This window comes from Mustela lutreola, chromosome 11 (assembly GCF_030435805.1).
Source record: "Mustela lutreola isolate mMusLut2 chromosome 11, mMusLut2.pri, whole genome shotgun sequence".
In the NCBI taxonomy this organism is placed as follows: domain Eukaryota; kingdom Metazoa; phylum Chordata; class Mammalia; order Carnivora; family Mustelidae; genus Mustela; species Mustela lutreola.
The window spans coordinates 20,106,569-20,123,347 of NC_081300.1; the positions used below are offsets into that span (position 1 = coordinate 20,106,569).

The 16,779-nt window shown below is 36.6% G+C and overlaps 1 protein-coding gene across 1 annotated transcript in view; it reads right to left on the minus strand.

Moving 5' to 3' along the window:
- Positions 1 to 12,641, minus strand: part of RAB27B (RAB27B, member RAS oncogene family) — a 152,869-nt gene extending 140,228 nt beyond the window's left edge. Inside the window, exons 1-2 of the mRNA XM_059138693.1 lie at positions 12,585 to 12,641; positions 12,378 to 12,452 (exon numbers count right to left, since the gene is read on the minus strand). The gene's annotated coding sequence lies outside the window, so the exon portion shown is untranslated. The remainder of the gene's footprint in view (positions 1 to 12,377; positions 12,453 to 12,584) is intronic.
- Positions 12,642 to 16,779: the final 4,138 nt, after the last annotated feature.

A 16,779-nucleotide genomic window follows, 5' to 3' on the forward strand; every position in this document is an offset into this window, starting at 1 on the left:
ACTCTAGTATTTGCCACTTTTTATTGTATTCCTTTGGTGTTTAGTACATATTTTCTATACTAGTCATTGCATTTTTAAGCACACATTCTTGGTTTTCAACTTTATTTCAAATTCCTAGAAGGCGAAAACTGTATCATCTCTCTTTTTAAATGGTTGATTTGTATAGAGGAGGCATTCAATAAAAGTTGAACATCTCCTTGATAATATGGATGTTCTTACCTTTGAAAATTTCTTGACTTACCAATATTATTTAGTCAAATAACTTAGATATTATCAAGTTACTTCCATATAAAATGAAAAAAACAATCATTTAAGAGATTCAGTCAGGTAATTTAAGGTCTTTTTTTTTCTCTTGGTACATTCCTAATTCTAGGACCATTCATTTATCCATTTGCTTAGTTTCTCAATGAACATTTATGGAACAGCTTTCCTTGCAAGTTTATGTTAAGTGCAAGAAACACAGAGGTTATTATGGGCTCACATTCTAGAAAAGACGCCAAATATAGCACAACAAATGTATGTATGACAGGACAGATATATCATGAGAGGTATGTGGAAAGGAAGAAAGATGATGCCAAGATGATATACCATACAACATTCAAACATAAGATTTGAGGGCACCTGGGTAGCTGTTGGTTGAGTGATCATCTCTTGATTTTGGCTCAGGTCATGAGCTCAGAGTTATGAGATCGAGTCCTACATAGAGCTCCATGTTGAGTGGGGAGTCTGCTTGAGAGTCTCTCTCCCTCTCCCTCTGCCCCTCCCCGCCGCAGCTCTCAGCACACATACTTTCTAAATAAGAAAATAAATCGTTAAAAAAAAGAAGCTTAACTCCTCCATTTCAGATCTTAGTGGAAATCAAGGTAACTATATGAGACTTTCTCCCAGAGGGAGATACGTTTGGTAATTTTAAATGAGGAGTAGGGCACTAGGCTTATGTCTACTTACATAATTCCTTGATTGCGGTTCGATATATGAAAGTAATCTGTGCCCTCTTTCTTTGTTGCCACAAAAAGAAATAATAGCAGTAAAACACAATTCTTTTAAGTCTAAGCTTCATGCGTCAACATTCATGCTGCCTCCTTTGTCAAGACCTCCTGCGTGCCCTTTCCTTTCTGAAGCTTTCCACCCCACTCCCTTGACAAACCTCCCTTATCTAGAAAATCTTTACTTATCTTCTAGATCCTTGTTTAAATGCTGATTTCTTGGACATGACTCTCCTGACTCTATCCCACCCCAAATACAGTCAGCCCACATCCCAACAGACTAGGAAAGGACTCCCAACATACGTACTTTTTCACAAAACTTATAACAGGTGTAATTAATTAGTTATGTTTATTTTCTGTCTTCCTTATCAGTCTGCGCGGTCCATATGGGTGGACACTGTTTCCATCCTGTTTGCATAACAGGCACCTCATACATATTTGTTTAATAAATGATGAAATTCACAAACTCATAAAATCCAGGGAATAAAATCCCTTCATTGTGTTAATGAGAAATCCAAGGTAAAATAGTTCTCTATTAAAAAATTAATTTTCCAATTTTAAATAGCATCCTATTTCATACATGTTCTATTTTCTTACTGCACTGTTGAGTGTTATTGTAAAACATAGATTCTGTTTAATGTGGAAGTTACTTTAACAGCAATATGTGCAATTCTGTTTTACCATAATTGAGCATGAAAAAATGAAATTCTGTGTGAAGCAAAAGATCTCCTCAGATACCATGGTTGCCGTGACTCACATCTTTTCTTTTTTGACCCTGCTCTGTTTCACCAGAACCATTCACATATCCCAACTTCGATGGTTTTTTAGAGAGTTGCTTGAATTGCCTCGAGTAAACTAAATGATGCATGATGTATTTTGGTACTATTAAACTTTTTAAAAAACTATTTGCTCTAAAGCCTTTTTAAAAATAGTAATACCGAAATATATCATGCATCATTTGGTTTACTTGTATAACTTTCCATTCAGGCATGATCATGATACACGTAAAGTTTACTCAAATTGTAGGCATTTACTATCAAATTTTAACTTTTAGATGGTTTTAAATTCTATCACCATTAAAAAACATTCTCCAACCCTTGGACATAAGGCAAAAATGTGGGCAACATACCTTTAATATTCTCCAGGATCAATGCCCACCTGAGGATTCTGTAGGTAGGATGTCTAGAACTTTTTGTGAAAATGGCAGTGTTGCCCAGTATGGTAGCCATGAGGCAAGTGTAGTCACTGAGCATGTAGAATGTGGACAGTGTGGCTGAGAGACTGAAAGTTTTTGTTATATTTCATTTTAATTAATTAAAATTGAAATTCAAACAGCCACGTTTAAAAAACTGGTGGCTACCTCACCAGGCAGCACAAGTCTAGAAGAATATACTACTTAGTTTGTCTCACTTTTTGTTTTTAATTTAAGACTTAGTAAAATTACTTATTGATTTGTTGAATTTTTCTACTAAATATGCAAACACTTTTTGCCCAGTGAGACAACTCCAAATATTTATGGTCTGTTAGATTTTAGCAAATTTTTAAATCTGACTCAGTAGAGTTATCCTACCACATCTTTGTTAAATTGCCTATATATACATATTTCGTGTATTTTCTCAGCAGCAGTCATAACATCTAGTTCTCTTATTCACTCATAAGTTATGTGACATTGTTTACAGATGTGTGTTTTATATTTGCCAGAGTCATGATTGATAAATTAGAATTCAGCAGTTTGGGAGATGACCCCCAATGGCCCTTAAAATTAACTCCTAAATTTATTTTTGAGATTTTTCAGAAATTTAAGAAATCACAAAGATTTGTTATTTTACTTTATAAAAGTAAAAAAGAGAGAGAAAGAGAAAAAAAGATGCAAGAAACAATTAGGTTTGTTCAGCTCTCCACAGTTACTTATTAGCTCAATACTATTGGAAGAGCTACAGGGAAAAATTATAAAGTCAGGAGACAGGCTCAGACTTCCTTAGGCTAATATGCATAAGTAAAAGATAATTAATATAAATACTTCAGAAATTAGAAGCTTTTGGGGGAAAGCCCTGGAGATTCTTCAGTGCCTTCCATAATATGTTCTTATCCTCAGGGAAAACACTGGTCAAACCATTATGAGAACCTACTAGAAAACTTTACTCCCCTCAATTCTGACATCATTGGTTATTGTTATAAATTAACCACAGTCAGTTTCATCAACAGCTGCCTCAGAGCTCTGCTATAAGCTGTAGGCTAAAATTGGTGTTTTCAACAAAAAAGTACAGTCTGAGAGCCTTGTCAAAAAGACAGCACCAAGGATAGACTCTTCAAAGAGTAGACAGACTCCCAAGGATAGCTTCTAAATTCACACGGCCTGGACAACTTTTAGGCCATACCGGTGCAGTAAGTTAGGATTTGCTGGATTCTTCCTAGCCCAGAAACAGAATATTACATGAAAGCAGACTGCTGGCCCAGGGCAAAGAGGGCTTATCACCAGAACCAAATGAGCTCATGAGGAATATTTAATTGTGATTATTTGTTGGGAATATGGTTGGCATTATTTTAACTTCCTACTTTTTTTTTTTTATAAATGTGTAAGGAAACCCTTTCTCTTTCTTAAACTATCCCTAATCCTAATCTTAGAAGATTATTAAATTGATGTTCTAAATGGTATCTGATTCCCACTAACCCACTAGGAATTCAGAAGCAAATATTTTTACTGCATCTCTTTACTTTCCATGGCAATAGGTTATTTGCATAGGATCAATGCCAATGTGTCCCCATTTTTACCAGAAAATAACTGCACAAATCAATATTGCAACAAAGGTTACGCTTAGTGTGCCATATCTGAGAAGGATTCTTATTAAATCATATACGGCGGCTCATCTTTGAGGAACACATGTGGACTGGATGCCCATGAAACCATTTTAAGAAGCTGGTCTAGTACCTAAGTCCCTGCCTTTCAGGCAATAAAAAGGTTATTTCCAAAAGGCTAAGGACCAGAACAAATTAGAGGATGCTCTAGAAGGGAAGATTTCATCTAAACTTATAGGAACAGCAGGTGAAAGCTAGTGGAGAGAGCTGTTTGGGGGTTGGTTTCCCAGACTTAAAAGAGGTACTAAAAGAGAATTTAAAAGTCTGACTCAAGACTATTAGAATTTCCAGACAGATGTTAATTTTGTGGTCTTAGTGATTAGTAATACTGTAAGACCCTAGATTCACAGAGCAAACTCCAGGAAGTCTATTTGGTTAATTAACACTCTTGACGCCTCCTTGCAAAGAATCAGGTCAAAGCTGTTCTTGGGTAAGACTTCCCTTACAGACCAGGCAATGGACTGGATTTGGCACACAGGTTAGCTGGTCAATCCCTGATCTAGACTGCAGAAATAAGGCACAAAGAGGCGCAGAAAGTACTTTCCATAACACATGGGGACAAAGACAATCCCTAGGATTATCTAAGAGAAGATATTTAGTTCATCTCATTGTTTATTATTGATTAAAAGTCCCAGATGCAGTGAAGTGATTTGTTAATTTGTAGGCTTTTGTCCTGTAGAAATGCAAATAATTTTTGCCTGATGGAACAGATAACCGCAAAGATTAATCTTCAAAAAAAAATTCACCATCTTATCCTAACGCTTCTTTTTAAACTTGCCCACATGCATATATAGGAACCTATATAGTTGCTTAGGAGTTTTTCAAACTGCTCATTACATCTGACTGATAATCCTTCATTAATTAATGAATTATATTCCTTTACACATGTTCATTTTCTACATGCCTAAGAGCTTTGATTTTACATTTTGAAACTGCACTTTATAAACTATATGCTGATATAATAAAGCCAAGGTGAAAATCCTAAGACAAGATTCTCCTCTCATATCCGGTACAACATGACCTGACCACTGGGACCTTCAGGATCTTCACCTCTAAAAGGGAGGTTTCAGAAGTCCCTTCCAAGCTTTATTTTAATAATTCTAAAACTGAATGTTTTAATACCTTATTAGAGGCAGAATATTATTGAGAGAAAGAAATTTTAACATTCTGAAAAGGACTCAAACGGACTTGGAGTACTTGAAGCCTTTTTATTGCAGTAACAACTAAAGGGATCCATTCAGAATGAAAAAGCACCATTCAAGAGATCACTTTGCCAGGAGCAATTGCTCTTTAATTGAGCCATTTGTTGGTAAGATAGATAACTTTTGACATACACAGAGAATGATACAAGATTTATAGCTTTCCTAGAGTTTTTTCTTGTCAGGGCTTGAAATAGGGTCATTCTTTTTCAGAGAGCATATGCAATCCTCAGAAAGTCTCCATGCCCTTTTCATACTGAGTGCAAAGTAGCTATAGATCTCAAATGGAAATTTTTTTGATTCATTAAAATATTTATTGAGCCCCTAGGGACATACAAAGGTGATTAAAACATCGTCAAAGAGGTGAGGCAAATGCACACATCATAGAAAGCAAAGTGTAAGGGGTCCCTGAATCACAGCAGTCAAATAAAAGTGCTTTAGGAGATCAAGAATGAGATTGCTTCCAGTCAAGTGAATTCTGATCCAGTTTGAGCTTAAATGAATGGGAACTTGCAGATAACTAAAATTTTTCCAAAAGGGCATTGTGGTCTGTCATGAAAAATTTCTATGTGTTAAGGCTTTTAGGAAATAGTTTATAAAAAAGTGGTGAAAGGAAAAATAATAATTAATAATTAAATTATAATAATAATTAAAATAATAATAATAATAAAAACAACATTGATAAAAGTATAACACCTACAATATTCACAACCCAGATAAATCATTTTGGGATTCCATTAAGAATGGACTTGGTTGGTATTTGTTTACAGTGATTGGAATATTTTCTGCATTAAGAAAATACAGGATATTGCAATATAGACCATCCAAAATCCAGTCAGAGGTTAATTCTAACCTTGAAAACAAGGATTTACCAACAGCACATGATCGTTACGGAGTGGGCCCAGTTGAAATTTGGTCTTAGAATCAGAATCATGGATTTCTTATAAACCAGTCACGTTTTTGGTCATCATGCAGAAGTGGCTGGTTGGGAACATTTCAAGAGTGTTCAGTTTAGAACACTTTTATCTAAGCCCCTACATAGTACCCTGGGGGAAAAAATTGAAAAATGTGCCTCATTAGAAATAATCTCAATGAGATGCATGGATAAAAGTGAAATTTTTTAATGGAGTCAAATGTGATTTAATAGCTTATTTTAATCCTAGACATTATTTTCTACATTTTCAAGTCAGATTATATTACCTTTTATATAGGATATGGTTAGCTTGAACTGTGTAAGTTTCTGATACAAAAATATTCACTAAATTGTGATCAAATAACATTAACTGTGACAAAGGACATTAACTGATCTTTGTCATTTGTTGATACTTGCTTTGTATTTTGTTAGTAAATTTTATGCATTAAAAAGACTGTTTATGGGGACGCCTGGGTGGCTCAGTTGGGTGAGCGTCTGCCTTTGGCTCAGGTCATCATTTCAGAGTCCTGGGATAGAGCCCTGCAGAAGGCTCCCTGCTCAGTGGGGAGCCTGCTTCTCCCTCTGCTTCCTGCTCTCCCTGCTTGTGTTTTCTGTCTCTCTCTGTGTCAAATAAATAAAATATTTTTAAAAAGACTTTTTAAGTATGCTTAGAAAGAATAACTTTATTGGTCACAGTTTCCAAATATGCCCATTAGATTATAAATTGTATTGCTCAAATTCTCTATCCTCACTAATTTTCGCCCAATTTCTGAGTGAATTTTAGGACAATCTCACTGTGACTGTGGATTCATCCATTTCTCTGCTTCATATACTTTGTTTAAATTATTTTAGGTTATATTATTAGTTGCTTACAGGCTCAGGATAGATATATCTTATTGGTGAATTGTAGGTTTAATCATCTATTTAACAACCCTTTTAGGGACACCTGGGTCGCTCTGTCATTAGCCGTCTGCCTTTGGCTCAGGTCATGATCCCCGAGTCCTGGGATCCAGCCAAGTATCCTGCGGAGCAGGGAGCCTGCTTCTCCCTCTCCCACTCCCCCTGCTTATGTTCCCTCTCTCACTGTGTCTCTCCTGTCAAATAAATTAATTAAATCTTAATTATGGCTTTTTTTAAAGAGTTACAAATGGGCAAGTGGCAGAGGGAGAGGAAGAGGAAGAATCCCAAGCAGGCTCCATGCCCAGCACAGAGCCCAGCCAGGGACTCAATCTCACAACCCTGAGATCATGACCTGAGCCAAATCATGAGTCGGACGCTTAACCAACCGGGCTATCCAGGTGCCCCTTAATTATGTTTTCTGCTTTAAAATGTAATTTAGTAATTATCTGCCTATTAGATATTTATGTATTACCCTCTTCCCTCATTTAATGATATTCATTCACTACTAAAATTCAAGAGATTGCCATAAAGAAACTAAGACCAAAATAGTTAAAGTTATGTTTTCAGGGACACACTAATAGAACGTGACAGAGCTACAGACAGATTTAAACATCAGCAGTGCAAGATCTCGTGAACTTGAATTCTATTTCCTTTCCTGACCTTCTGGACTTCTTTTCACCCTCAGAAAGGGCCTTTGCTTTTTTCTGGTCCTGCCAATTTGTCTGTAGCTGCCGCATCCAATCTTGATATGTCAGGGAACTTCCCCCCCTAACAACGCTTCTTTTCAGTGTGAGCCTCTTTCAGCCTTCTCTAGTTTAGTTTTCTATTTTGGATTCTGTCTGATAAAGTAGCTTCACCTACGTCTAGCTGATAACACCCAGGATTAATGTTTTTCTTTGAAAGGACTCAGTGAAAATATTGTTGAACAATTTTGCCACTCTACCTAGTTGTATCGTCACTAGCAATAGGGGAGGAAATACTTAAAAATCACCACACAGCAATTCTCCACATAATGTATATCTACTGCAACATACAAATACGTATCAGTGTTCTAGTACGGATATATATCTGGAATACGTGTGGTTGTGTGCAAGTATATATTTTCTAGCTGTGCACTGATGAGATGACAAAACTCCGAAGTGTTCAGACGTGAGTCCCTCCAAGTAGTAATAAACCACCTTCTTCATCCATGAACTCACTTCTTGAACTTGAGCCTGCGCCCTGTGCCATTCACTGTCAAGTGCTATGTTTATCCACTGAACTTCTTAAGAAGTTGTGTTTAAAGACCATGCCCAGCAAGCACAGTCCTGCCAGGGGACCCAGGCCAACCTCCTTGGAGGTGGTCCTATCCCTCCAGCATTCCCTGGGAGGAAAAGCACCTTAATTAATCCCCACCAACCACTATGTTGGAGGTTTCTGAGGAGACAATCACAAATGTACCACAACTGCAGCTCACAAAGCACCTAATTGAGACTTGGTTTCTTTCGAAGATTCAGGAATAAGGTTCTCTCTTTCTGCTGTCCATGGGAGTGACCATCTTGCCTCCCTCCACTGTGTAAATAGAATCACCACAAAACTCTAAGGAAAGGGACACAGGAGTGATCAAATGGTCCAGTACTTGTTTATTTGACTAGGTATTTAAAGGAGTGAATTCATAAAGTTGTAATGACACTTTAGAAGTCATAATGGAAATTCACTTTGCCCCAGATATTGTCATGGACTCTTAACATATGTTATCTTATTTTTCTGAAAACTCTGAAGTTTTATCAAGGGGGTAAAATGCTCAAGTTTTCAAGACTTACAGAGTGACCTAGAATCTATTTAAATTGCAGCATGAAGTCTGCCCTCTTTCTGCTCATTGCTTGGCTGTCTCTTTCACTCAGATCCCTGATGATCTACCAATTTTTCAGGGAGTTTTCCAGACAACCACATCTTAAAAAAACCACCAAGTCTTTCTTTATCATAATACTCTCTTCTGATTTTCAAGTTAGTGCCTATTAGATATATTCTGGTTTACTTTTTCAGAGGTTATAATAATTTTAAAAGAATTTTAATAATAATGTATTTGGTTTATAATATTTGGGTTTTTTGGCTGATTTCTCTCCACAGGATGATGAAGCCCATGAATGGTGGGACATATCTTATTTACAGGTCTGACCTTATACCCAGCACGTGGTGAGAAATTGACAAATATCTAATAAATAAATATAATCTAAAAATATTAAATGCTGTGTCCATAAGATCTTATACTGATTCTAAAATGTAAACTGTAATTATTACAGTATATTTAGGGGAATAGCAAAGCTCATTTGTTACTTAAACATGTACGGAAGCATGATTAATATTTCTCAAGTTTCCTTAAGAAGAAGTTTTAACTTCTTCTGTATTAAATGAAAGACATAAGGAAGGAAGCAAGAGTGTATGAGTGGTGTCCTACATCCCCTTCAGTTACAAGTGCATGAACTGGGAGGGATAATTGAAACAATGCTTTGGATAAAACTGCTTATCAGCAATCCATGGTATACCTTTCACTTTGCTAATTGGTCTTTTACACCTAAAGGCTAACTCTCATTTCCTTGAAAGCTTCCTGCTGTACCTACAAACTTAGTTCTTTATAAGTAAAATCAATTTGGAAACAAAACCTTTGCTTTTGAGAAAAGTTTATTCCCAAAACTCTATGGATAGTAGCTTCTCCCTTTTGCCAAACTCCCACAAAATATGTCCCCTCCCTCCTGGTTCACACAGGCGTCTGTGAGGTGGACCCCACATGCTACTAACACGCTCTTGTTCCATTTCTTCTAACTCTTTCATTTAACAAGAAAAAAACATCACAATTAGAGACGCAAATAGAGAAATTCAAGTAAAATCGTCAAGGAAATTCTCGAGTCACATATAATTCCTAGTCACTGTGGCTTGTATGTGTGGTCAACAGGTTTGTAAACATTCATGTTAACATTGTAATCATCTCTCAGAGCTTCTTTCTTTATCCCTTTTGTTTCTTTATCCCTTCAACACTCAGCGTTTCCTGCAGGGCTGACCATTAGAAGTCAACCCTCAACTAATTTTTTGCATTTTCTGTGGCTTCTACCAGGAGACATCTTTTCTTACTCCATGCAGAAGACTAAAATCAATGTAAACTGAAATGACACGAGTTTCGCTGACATTCTTCTATTACATTAGCTCCTTCTGGGTAGTTTAATCATATAAAAGCCCATTTTTTTCATTTCTTTCTTAAATGTCTTACTAGCACCCACTTCGCATGAGAATCCCTGTTTCAGAATCTATTATGTCCTTTAGGAAAAAAGCACTGCGGAGGGTAAAATCAGTGTATCCAGATTTGTTATTTGTTGAGCCTCTTTTCAAGAAAAATTTGTACGTTGAAAGTAATCTTTTAGAAATATCTACCTCACTACCCCACTATTATCTAGTAAATCTAGATAATGTTGATATTCATGTGGCTCTCCTGGGAAGCCAGACTCCTCAAGGCCTAAAGAGATTATCCTCTGGGATAAACATCACCAGATAATCACTACTTTCACACTTTAACAAATTAGTTTTAGCTTTTGCATTTTATTCTGAAGCTTAAGCCCCACTTGTTTGCCAGCAAGTCTGTACTTCCACTGAGCACTGAGCCCTTGCCTAAAGTCGGGTCTGGCCGGTGGACTTAATTTCAGGATTTAAATTCAGAAACAAAATTCATGTTCTGCAAAGAGTATCAAATTCTGAATAAGATCTCTATTCTCTACTTTTTCCCCCCTATCATTACTGAATTCAATGAATCTTTAGACCCAACATATAATTAAATTATTTTTAGATTATTTATGATAAGGCACGAATAACATATAGGACATAAAACTAAAGTTTAGGGCTGCAAATCACATGTTGGGCAAGAATTTTTAAAACTAAGTTCTAATTTGAAAGAACTGAGTCATCTTTCCAGACCGAGAATATAGAACATTTTTTTTAATTTTAAAAGGGAAAAAGAAGAAAATTTATTAACACAAAGCTCATGGAGTTATATAGTATTTTGTTATACCAACTAAAAATAAATGTAAAAAATTTCCTTTGCTTCACAAAATACCGAAAGCCTATTACCACCCCCAGTCTGATTTCCCTAACTTTGTCTAGAAGTAATGCATTGTTTTCAAAAGATTTTTCCTGCTTAAAGAAATATTATAGAGCAATATTAACATGTTACTTTTATATGATTATAGCCATTTGCATTTAAGGATATTGCAAATTAATTGTTACAAGCACTTGTAATTTCTGTTACATTAAAAAAATATTTATATAGTAAACATTCAATCAGAATGTTCAAATAGAAAGAAGTACAGAACAATAAAATAAGACTCCCTCCCTGCCTCCCTCATAAGCTCTGTACCTCTCTTTTTGTACCAAATAAAGAGTTTTAGGAGAATTATAGGTGTATTTTCAAAAGCTTAATACTTCAACAATTTTAAACCTCATTTATGGTACTCAATGTTTCAAATATAAGTATTTAAAGGATACAATTTTTGAACTATTAAATGTATTTTAACTCAAAAATGCTTTTCATTAAAGTCACCTTTTCAGTATTGATGCCTTGCTGTGAGACTCAGTTGGATATTTTCTTTCCTGAAATAAATTTAATACCACAGTTCATCTTAAAATTTCCCATGAATTAACCATTAATATGACTCAACATTTTATTCATTCATAAATACGTTTACCTGTTTCATTTTGGAATAAGATATTTGATCTGATTTCTAAGGTAATAATCTAACATCAATTTGACAAGGCTTTAAAGTTTCCAAAGAGCTTTTAATGCATGAAATTGGCATCAAGGCCCTACAAAAGCATCTTCAACTGTTTGTAAGATACTTAAAGAGAATGTCCAATTTTCTCTGTAGAGTGATATTCATTTGGGTTTCCTAGTAGCAAAGTACTCCCTTATCACACATAACCAGATGTATTTTTGAACAGGAAAGGGAATCTTAAATAGCTATTTTTTTTAATGTTTCTGTGTGTCATCTACTAATTGTAGTATTGAGTGGAGTATGGTCCAAGAAAAAGCAAACTCAGTTTCTCCTCAATGGCTTTATACTGAGAGGTGCAGAATGGTGTAACAGCTTTCTGGCAGCCCACATCTATGAGGAGTATTTGGAATGCAGAAATAAAGCATAAAAAGACTCCTACACTGCACCATGGCAGTGATTAGAAAGGACAATCTTTGAGCTTTGAAAACAGAAAGCAGAAAGCCAGCAAGCCTTCTGCAGCCCTGAGCAAAATCTCTTTCCCATCCAAACTCTGTTGCAAATCCAGCTTCTGCTCTTGCAAACCCACAGGCTGGGAGGGGGAACCACAGCCACTCCAAAGTGGAGCTGCAGGGCCATCATTAGTGGTTTCTGTCACCGTCTTGGTGTTTTTCCTTCATGAATGAAATATGCAGATGGCATTTTACATGGGCTCTTTCCGTGAGGAAGAAGGTCAAGAGGTACAACCAACACAGCCAGGGCGTTAGAGATCTGTGACCAATGTACTTACACCTCCAAATGTCTCCAGATTTCAGCCTCTGGAAATATCTAGCCCATTTCTTTATGGCACTGTTGCTTCCATCAGCTGTGGAAATTAACATAAAATCATATAGTAACCCGACGAGTGCTGGATAGCCTGCTAGAGCATCAGACTAGGTGAACACTAAAGGCACACTGACGGTCTACAAAATCTGAATGATAAATAGCAAGTAAATACCTTCCAACAGGCCAGAAGGGGGAAGGATGCTGAGCTGCTACTGCTGCTGTCGGCTCTCTTGTGTAACAGCAAAGGCGGTTCAGTCTCGCTGACACGCTGTGAAGTGCGGCTGCCTAGCGGCGTCGGGGCGGTCCTAGTGCCTGCGCCCCTTTACACGCCCGGGAACCCTGAAGAGCTTCCCTGCATCTTGTGATGCCTCCAGAGGGTCTCCCCAAGGGCTCTCGGGGACCCCAGCTTGTTAAGCACCCAGGGCAAAGGCTTGGGGTTTGGCAAAAGTGATTAAGAGTAAACAGATCTGCTAACATTTCCAGACCCCGCTGCTGATCCCAAAAAGGATTACAGATAATCTTGTCTGTTAAGTAAAGGGTGTTCTTGAAAATATTAAAGCTGGAGGGCTTTTTAAAGGAATCCTAATGTGCACCTATACTATATGGACTGTATCCGTCTATTTTGCTTTTGCTACCTATTTATTTTACGTTTAAAATGTAAAGGAAACACGAATAAAGAAGTAGGGGATTTTTTTTTTTTTTTTAAGTTTGAGGTCTTTCCTTACCATTTGCTGAAAGCGTTTGTTAAAGGCCTAAAAACTCTGTGTTTAATGGCACATTCAGTTCTAAAACCTAAACTAGAACTAAAAACTAAAATAAGCACGAGAATAAAAAACGTAAAAGACTTCTGGAAGCTTGCTTTCAAAGAAGCAAACTGTCTAAGGGTGACTCCATAAAACACCACCCCTGCTTCTATTCTGTGCCCCATCTCTTCCTCTTTGCAGGACCTTTTCCCCAGCAAGTTCTCTCTACTTTGATACAGTCCCTTGGAGATCACTCAGCACATAGTAGGTCCTCAGTAAATATTTGTGGAAACAATAAACGGACCAGTAAGCTGAGACGTTATACTACAGAAAGCACGTACAGAAGTCAATCCCTTAACTAGTTAAATTCGACTAGCACATCTCTCCAAGCAGCTATTTTATTTAAGGTCTGTGTTAAGTCTACATTTACCTTGAAGAAGCTTATAATTTAAAGGTAGAGAAAAGATACTAATATATGTGTGTAGTAAAGCAGTTATGTGTCCATATACTATTTGCTGTAAGAGAATGAATAATACTAAATCAGGGTGTGCTATATCTGGTATGAGTTTCTGTGTTTTGATATTATGTATATGGGGTTAAGCCAGGGAAATGGGTCTGAGAAATCAACACTGATTTCTTTTCTGCCTCCCCAAGTATAATAGTTATAGTTTGGTTGGTTTTAGGCAGATTGGTTCAGAATGGACCAGAATCTGGAAAGTTATGTAAGATTATTAAAAATAACTAGAGATATATAATCATTAAAATACTATATAGGAGGCTCTGAAAGCATACTTAAATTTATAGTCTCAATTTCTTATATCAGCAAATGAAAAAGACAGAAAATTAAGGTAAGAGATAATAAATACTAGAGAATATATCAATAAGATAGAAAACAAATCTATACTAGAGAGAAGTATAAAACATCAAGAATCAACAAAACCAAAAGAAAATTTTTGAAAAAGTTAATGAAATAGATAAGTATTTGGCTAGAGTAGTTAAAGATAAAAGAGGGAGGGCACAAAACCCATTAAGAAACACTTTAAAAAACAGTGTTTTCATTTCTGAAAAAGTTAAACATGCACATATCATATAACCCAGTCATTTCCCTCCAAGGCATTTGTCCAGAAAAGATGACAACAATACAAAGGCTTATAAGGCTTATACGAATTTTCATCGAGTTTTACTTGTACTAATAGAAAATAGGAAAGAACTCAAGTGTCTGTCAAGAGATGAATGGTTAAATTGTGGTGTATCAGCAGGGTATCACTCCACAATAATAAGGAATTAACTCTTGCTACATTTGACAACATCTATGAATCTCAAAATAATTACACTGAATTTGTCAAAAACCAGACAAAGGTACAAATTATGGCTTCATTTATATAAACTACTGGAGGATGCAAATTAATTTTGGTTTCCGAAATCAGATCAGTGGCTGCGTGGAGGCGAGGTAGAGGGAAGGATGATGGTGGCTGCTGGGTTCGTAGGTTCATTATCTTGGCCTCAGTGATGGTTTCACAGTGTTGACATAGGCCAGGACCACTGTGTTAGGCCCAGTCCTCAGGAAGCAGGTACCGTGACAGGATCGTGCTACATGAGGACCACTGGGGAGAAAACGTGTGAAGGAAAAGGGGGGAAGGAGTCAGAGGAGGCCGGAAGAGCCATGGGACCCCGGGGAAGGACTGATTAGATATGGGAGACGTTAGGGTAAGGAAAGCAGAATGGAAAACAGGAAGGTCTTAGACTAGAGTGTCATTCTAAGATATTTAGCAAGGCTGACACGGTGCTCTGGGCCCAGGAGTGGAGTCCTGTGTCTCAAAGGAATGAACCTCCCTTAGTTCCCTGCCCTATGTAGTCACTAGATAGGAGTGGCCTGTGCAACGCATGGCCTGGGCCCAGAAGGCAGGGATGGATTTCAGAGCACAGTAGTCCGGACTGTTAGCCAATTACTCTTCTAGCACTAGGAGATCTGAGAAGGACATTGCTGTGGCTGCCCCCTCACCGGATTAGACACCTCAAATATGTACAATCATACGTCAGTTATGCCTCAATAAAATATTAAAACGAGAAAGACACAATAGCAGATAAAGCAGAGGTTAAACATAAAAAAAGAACACGATGGACAGCTTTACACCAGTAGATTTGGAAACTTGGAAATGAACAAATTCCTAGTATGATTTAATCTACTGAAAATGATTCAAAATAAACTGAATGTCTCATTAATCCTAACATTATGAAAGAAATTAAAAGAACAAGTACCTTACAATCAAATAATACTATTCATGGGATGATACTCAAGACACACACACACACACACACATATATATATACATACATATATATACGTATGTATAAATATATATAAGAATGTTCATGGCAGCAATGTTTGTGTAGTGAAAACTTGAAATATTTAAATAGTCATGAAAAGGAGACTAGATAAACCAGTTGTGCTCTATTTATACAGCAGTAAAAATGTATAATCTTAAACTACATACACCCAAATTTTAGAACATAGTATTAACTAAAAGGGTTAATCCCAAAAAACTAAACATGATACATAAAGTTTTTATAGAGATAAAAAAACAGAATTAGACTATATTGCTGAATCATACATGTGAATGTAACAAAACAATATATTTTAAACAATAAGGAATTCATAATAAAGTTAGTGACCATTTCTAAGGGAGAGGGTTGAAACATGACAAACATTCTATTGGTAATGACCTAATTCTTGTGTTTATGGGCATTCATTATATTACTATCCTTTTTACCTTAATATATATCCTCTATTAATCATTTGTATGTAGCAAATAATACGTATCTTTTTTTAAAGATTTTTTCTATTTATTTGACAAAGAGAGAGAGTGCACAAGCAAGGGGAGCAGCAGAGGGAGAAGCAGGCTGCCAGGAGTCGGGATCATGACCTGAGACAAAGGCAGATGGACGCTTAACCAACTAAGTCACCCATGTGCCCCAATAATGCATATCTTCTTAAAAGAACATCAAAAGCAAGACAAAATCCTATTCCGCATGGAGGAAACAGTCCATGCAGAGATATCAGGGCAGACAGCAAGTTGGGAAAATAATATAAAATGAATGAAAAACAAGATAGCACAACAATTGAAGCTGGATGAGTTGGGTAGGTGGGGAGAAGTGAGGCTCATGGACACCCAAGTTATACCTGTACTGGCCCTGTCACAGCCAACATCTTCTCCCCTTGTTAAGAAGATGGTCTTGGCAAACAGACCTTGCTTCTCTTAGCAAGCACTGATTAGTCATTTTATGACTGCAGATTTCCAAACAGGCATAACATACAAGAAAGTCCTTTTAGATTATGCACAATTAACTCAGAAGTCATCTATCAGTGGAATTTTCCAATTCCTCATGAAGACCTGCCACATTTTTAGCTTGGAAATATGACTTAGAAAGTAGACCAGGTCAATTTCTTATTTTATCTCACTTCTCTCACTATAAAATTTCATATAAAAATACCCTTTTACCCCCGGTTACAGAAAGAAGTAATATATAATTACTATAGAAAATGTGAAAATACAGATAAGCACTAAATAGAAAATAAAATTCACTGGGATGCCCAGACTCAAGATTATGACCTGTGTAAAGACT